Consider the following 7,075-nt stretch of genomic DNA (forward strand, 5'->3'; position numbering starts at 1 on the left):
ATATGTTTTATTCATAAAAAGCTTTTCTCTTGAAAGTGCACAGTAGTTTAAAAAAAAAAAAGGAACTCTGGATACGCACACAATATAAATACTATTTAATAAATTGCTAGAAACCTTAAGAATTAGCCCTGTGAGAGTTGCTGTATTCTATTTCCTTTGGAATTATATCAACATTTAAAATGATATTTTTAAGTACTAAAGAGCAGGTTTAAAAAGAAAAAGAAAAATTGGTACCAGAGATGTAGATTGAGACTTTTCCTTATAGTTTTTCAATTTATAATAACTGGTGGTAATATAATGGTAGGGTTCGCGATGGCTCAGTGGATAAGATGCTGAGCTTGTCGATCAGAAAGGTCGGCAGTCCAGCGGTTCGAATCCCTAGCGCCGCGTAACGGAGCGCGCTCCCGTGACTTGTCCCAGCTTCTGCCAACCTAGCAGTTCGAAAGCACGTAAAAAATGCAAGTAGAAAAATAGGAACCACCTTTGGTGGGAAGGGAACAGCATTCCGTGCGCCTTCGGCGTTGAGTCATGCCGGCCACATGACCACGGAGACGTCTTCGGACAGCGCTGGCTCTTCGGCTTTGAAACGGAGATGAGCACCGCCCCCTAGAGTGGGGAACGACTCCTCAGTGAGGTGCTGTCATTAGGCAGATCATATTAGCGGTCCGTGGGATTTAAAATTATGAATTTATTGGTTCCTGAGGTCCGAAAGGGTGGGAGAGAGAAAGAGGTCCTCTGTTAACGTCATCCAACAACAGATCCTTTGTTATTGTTATCTTAGAGGAAAAGTTGTAAAAAGAGAGGCTGCCCTAGATTTCTTAGGGGTTTCTGCCATCTAGTGGTAAGACATGAGCATTACTTAAGAAAGTAAATGGACCGCACAATCATTGCAACATCATCATAACAGGCCTTAAGATGCTGAGAATTTTAAGGCACCTTTAATTTGGCTGACTCACTTTGCTGACTCATTTTGGCTGTCCTTGACTCACATTCATTTGTTCAGGGACCATTTGAAGTTACACCGGCACTCACCCTTTTGTTTCTTAACTTTTATTCTTTTATGAATGTCTAACTCTGGAGAAGACTCCTGAGAGTCCCTTGGATTGCAAGGTCATCCAACCGGTCAGTCCTAGAGGAGATCTACCCTGACTGCTCTTTAGACGGCCAGATCCTGAAGAGGAAACTCAAAGACTTTGGCCACCTAATGAGAAGGAAGGAAGCCAAAGAATGGAGGCCTTTGAACTCTGGTGCTGGAGAAGACTCCTGCATTGAGTCCCTTGGACTGCAAGGCCATCCAAGCGGTCAGTCCTAGAGGAGATCAACCCTGACTTTAGAAGGCCAGACCCTGAAGAGGAAACTCAACTACTTTGGCCACCTAATAAGAAGGAAGGCTTCCCTGGAGAAGAGCCTCATGCTGGGAACGATGTTGCTCCATCAGTCATGCTATCTATCCATCTATCTATCTATCTATCTATCTATCTATCTATCTATCTATCTATCATCTATCGATCAATCAATTTATCTATCATCTATCGATCATCTGTCTGTCTGTCTGTCTATCAATCGATCTACCTACCTACCTACCTACCTATCTATCCCTATCTATCTACTTACTTAGTATCTACCCATTTATCTGTATCTATCATCTATCTATCTACCAACCTATTCCTCTCTATCTCCCTAGGACTGCAAGGCCATCCAACCGGTCAATCCTAGAGGAGATCCACCCTGACTGCTCTTTAAAGGGCCAGATCCTGAAGAGGAAACTCAAAGACTTTGGCCACCTAATGAGAAGGAAGGACTCCCTAGAGAAGAGCCTCATGCTGGGAACGATGGAGGGCAAAAGAAGAAGGTGGCGGCTGGATGGAGTCACCAAAGCAGTCGGCATGAGCTTCAATGGACTCCAGAGGATGGTAGAGGAAGGAAGGCCTGGAGGAACATTGTCCATGGGGTCACGATGGATCGGACACGACTTTGCAACTAACAATAACAACAAAATGCAAGGAAAAATTAAAATAGGAAATTGGGGAGGAAAAAAAATAGGGGGGGGGGAGGAAAAAAAATTACCGACTCTTTTTAGGATAACATTCCAGCCTCAATGTTTTAGGTTTTACACATTCGTATATAACTAGCCATTTCTAGAACAATAAATCTTTCTAATGGGCAAAAAGTCCAAGTTTCATTTTTTTTTCATCACAAGCACAAAATCCAGAGGAAATATCCAAATAAAAAACATAAATATATCCTCAATTTAACTATTTCTGCTTTACCTTCTTTACTGTGGAAATTATACACACGTTCACACACACAGCATATATGCACACATATATTTTACATACGCATACATACATACTATCATTTACTATAAAGATTACTTAATCATCTTTATAAACTATCACCTTTTAAAAAACTTCCCCTTTTCAGTAGCAGCTCCGACCCTTTGGAACGATCTCCCCGTGGAGATTCGTACCCTCACCACCGTCCAGACCTTCCGCACAGCCCTCAAGACCTGGCTATCCCGTCAGGCCTGGGGATAAGATCACAATCTGTCCCCACCCGAATGAAGATTGCATGTTGTGTACTATTTTACTCTTATGTATTGTTTTATGTTTATTGTTTATACCCCCCCTCCCTATTTTATGTAAGCCGCCCTGAGTCCCCGCGGGGAAAAGGGCGGCCTATAAATATTAATAAAATATCTAAAAAATATCTAAACATAAATACCTACATTAAAGCTCACTTTCAGACCAATAAAATTCCAAGTAACTCCAACTAACTCATTAAATTGAAATCACTCCAAGTTAAAAGGTAAAGGTTCTCCCTCACACATATGTGCTAGTCGTTCCTGACTCTAGGGGGCAGTGCTCATCTCCGTTTCAAAGCTGAAGAGTCAGCCCTGTCTGAAGACGTCTCCGTGGTCATGTGGCCGGCATGACTCAATGTAGAAGGTGCGTAGAACGCTGTTACCTTCCCACCAAAGATGATTCCTATTTTTCTAATTGTATTTTTTTACGTGCTTTTGAACTGCTAGGTTGGCAGAAGCTGGGACAAGTAGCAGGAGCTTACTCTGTTATGCGGTGCTAGGGATTCGAACTGCCGACCTTTCAATCAACAAGCTCAGTGTCTTAGCCACTGAGCCACCGTATCCCTCTAGGAAAGGATGTCTTTCTTGTAAACATCCTTCTTAAAAGCTCTAAAATTTTCTTTTAAGCTAAGTCCTCACTCTTATGACCGTCGCAGCACCCCATCATATGATCAAAATTAGGGTGCTCGGCGATCCACACATATTTACGATGGTTGCAGAATACCAGGGTCACATGATCATCATCAGCTGGCTTCCACCACATGAAGGCAATGGGGGGGAACCAGATTCATTTAACGACAGCATGAGTCACTTAATGACTGCAGGGATTTGCTTAACAACAGAGGCAAAAAATGTCCTATGCAGTTGGGTGTGACTCACCAACCGCCTTGATTAGCAACAGGAATTCTGTTCCCAATTGTGGCCGTTAAGTCAAATACTTCCTGTACACTTTCTACCTGTGTTATCAGACAAGCTAAAGGTAATCAATAAATCAGGGTTTGTGTCCCTTGTTATTGTTGTTAGTCGTGAAGTCGTGTCCAACCCACTGCGACCCCATGGACAACGTTCCTCCAGACCTTCCTGTCCTCTACCATTCTCTGGAGTCCATTGAAGCTCACGCCGACTGCTTCAGTGACTCCATCCATCCACCTCCTTCTCTGGCGTCCCCTTCTTCTTTTGCCCTCCATCGTTCCCAGCATGAGGCTCTTCTCCAGGGAGTCCTTCCTTCTCATTAGGTGGCCAAAGTCTTTGAGTTTCCTCTTCAGGATCTGACCTCCTAAAGAACAGCCAGGGTTGATCTCTAGGACTGACCGTTTGGATGGCCTTGCAGTCCAAGGGATTCGAAGGAGTCTTCTCCAGCACCAGAGTTCAAAGCCCTCCATTCTTTGGCTTCCTTCCTTCTCATTAGGTGGCCAAAGTACTTGAGTTTCCTCTTCAGGATCTGGCCTTCTAAAGAGCAGTCAGGGTTGATCTCCTCTAGGATTGACCAGTTGGATCGCCTTGCAGTCCAAGGGACTCGCAGGAGTCTTCTCCAGCACCAGAGTTCAAAGGCCTCCATTCTTTGGCGCTCAGCCTTCCTTATGGTCCAACCTTCACAGCCATCCATGGCAACTGAGAAAATCACAGCCTTGACTAGACACACTTTTGTTGGCAGAGTGATGTCTCTGCTTTTTAGGATGCAGTCTAGATTTGCCATAGCTTTCCTCCCTAGGAGCAAGCGTGTTTTAATTCCTTGGCTACAGTCCCCACCAGCAGTGATTTTGGAGCGCAGGAAAATAAAATCTGTCACTACCTCCATTAAAATCTGTCACTACCTCCAAAGGTAATCATTAAATCAGGGATCCAAAGCTGGCTTGCACTACCCCTCCCCAAACTACATCATCTGCCAATGGTACTGCTGCCACCAGTTTGTGCCCGTTTTGATTTTTAATGTCTAATTTATTTATTTCATTTATACCCTGCCACTCCGCTCTTAGGCAGCTAAGAAAGTGAAATTGTTTGTGCCCGAAAGAGCGTCTTGCATAATCAAAAACCCATCCGTTATTTTTGCTTCACTGGCTAATTTAAGCTCGTCTGCAAAATAGGTTACATGGATTATTAATGGCTTCAAAATCTTATACCGGCTGCTATGAAAAAGCTGATGTCATCCTCGCCTACAACTCGCCTATCAATACACAACCGTCGTATTTTTAAGCATCTTAAAAGCAGCCGTTAAGAAAATACACATCGAAATCCAAACAAATGAAGCTTTTTTCAACCAAAGAGAGGAACCTTAGGAATTTGCTGATCTGTTGATATCTCTGTTTACATCCTTTGTTTCTAGATCTTGTATCCAAAGCTATCGAGAACAATAAAAAACACCATATTGTAAGGCGGTTTATTATTTAAAAAACAGAGAGGCGGCGGGAAAGAACCGGTCCACAATGCAAAGGAGAATATGCTTCCTTGGGGAGGCCTTTAGTTTTCCAAGCCTGATCCAAAGCAGTTTTTTAAAATGTTTAAATTAATTGGAGATGTAACCAGATAGTAGTAGTATAGCCTTAATTGTCATGGTACATCAAGTATACAATGAAATTGGTTTGTTGATGATGAGGGCATCAAATCAAATCAAATCTCTTACAGCCAGAAGGCCAAGAGGAAACGGGCCAGTTTCAGAAGATTGCAAAACAAAATCCTCTTTCAAAATACGCAATGGAGGAATAATCGAATCAATAATTTCACTTTCGTCTTTATCTTCTTCCCCATCATTCCCTACGTTCTTCTTTTTTCATTGTCCTCTTCCTCTTTTTCTTCATCACTTTCTTCTTCCTCCTCTGCAGTTTGTACTTCTCACTTTCTTCTTCACCATGACTTTGTTCTTCTAGTTCACCTTCCTCTCCTCCATCTCTACAGTCCTTTCCCCATCCTCTTCTTCTCACTTGATCCTTCACCACCATCTTATTCATCTCCACATTCCTCCCATCCTTTTCTTCCTCTTCCTCATCTCTTTGTTCCTCTTCTTCAGTTTTCTGCTCCTCTTCTCCATCTTTAGTCTTCCTCCTCATTTCTCCAGCCTCATATTTGCTCTATCTCTGAGCTGGGGGAAAGGGTACCACCAGGAGATCCTCGGTGCTCTCTGAGCTGGGGGAAAGGGGACCACCAGGAGATCCTGGGTGCTCTATGAGCCAGGGAAAAGGGAACCACCAGGGGATCCTACAGGTTGAGGATCTTGGTCTCTCTGAGCTGGGGAAAAGGGAACCACCAGGAGACCCTCACCATCATCCTGTCCTTTTCATCATCTCCACATTCCACTTTTCTCCTCTTCTTCGCCATCACTTTATTCCTCTTCTTCTCCATTTTCAGTCTTCCTCCTTCTTTCTCTGTCCTCCTTTTCACATGGTCCTCCACCATCATCTTGTCTTCTTCTCCATCTCCACATTACTCCCAGCCTTCATCCCTTTCTTCCTTCTCTTTATTTTCTTCTTCTCCATCTTGACGTTTTCCCCTCCTCCTCTTTCGCCATCAAGACTTTGTTCCTCTTTTTCTCCATCCTCTTCTTCACACTCACCTCGTCTTCATTCTCTCCAGTTTTCTCATCCTTCATCCCATTCTTCCTGTTCATCTTCACCCTCACTTTGCTCCTCTTCACCTTCCTCCTCTTCTTCTGACTTCTCCTTTCTCCCGCCTCCTCTTCCCACTTGCTGCTCCACCGATCTTCTCTTCTTCTTCATCTCCATTCTCCATCCCATCTTTCTTCTTCACCATCAAGACTTTTGTTCCTCTTCTCCACCTTCCTCCTCTTTGGCTTCATCTTTTTTCCATCCTCTTCTTCTCACTTGCTCCTTCACCCTCACTTTGACTTCATCGTCTCCACAGTCTTCCCATCCTCCATCCCTTTCATCTTCACTCTCACTTTGTTCCTCTTTTCCACCTTCCCTCCTCCTCCTTCCTCCTCCTAAGAGGACTTTGTTCCTCTTCCCCATCTTCAGTCTTCCTCCATCCTCTTTTTCTTCCCACCTGCTCCTTCACCCGCATCTCAGTCTTCCCATTCTTCATTCCATTCTTGCCCTTTCATCTTTACACTCACTCCTCTTCTCCACCTTCCTCCTCTTTGACACTCCTTCCTCCTTTCCTCTCCTCTCTTCTTCCTCCTCCACCTTCCACCTTTCCTTCCTCTTCTTCTTCCTCTTCTCCCTCTTCCTCCACTCATTTTCTTCTTCCTCCTTCCTCGTCTTCTTCCTTCTCCTCCTCTCCTTTCTTCTTCCTCCTCCTCCTTTTGTTCTTCTTCCTCTTCTCCTTTCTTCTTCCTTCCTCCTTTTCCTCCACCTCTTGTTCTTCTTCCTCCTCCTCTCCTCCTTCTTTTTCTTCCTCCTTCCCCCCTCCTTTCTTCTTCTTCTTCCTCTTCCTCCACTTTCTTCTTTTTTTCTCCTCCTCCTCTCCTCCTTTCTTCTCCTCCCCTCCTTTCTTCTTCTCCTTCCTCTTCCTCCCCTTTCTTCTTCTTTTTCTTCTTCC

Source organism: Thamnophis elegans, chromosome 13 (genome assembly GCF_009769535.1).
Source record: "Thamnophis elegans isolate rThaEle1 chromosome 13, rThaEle1.pri, whole genome shotgun sequence".
Taxonomy (NCBI): domain Eukaryota; kingdom Metazoa; phylum Chordata; class Lepidosauria; order Squamata; family Colubridae; genus Thamnophis; species Thamnophis elegans.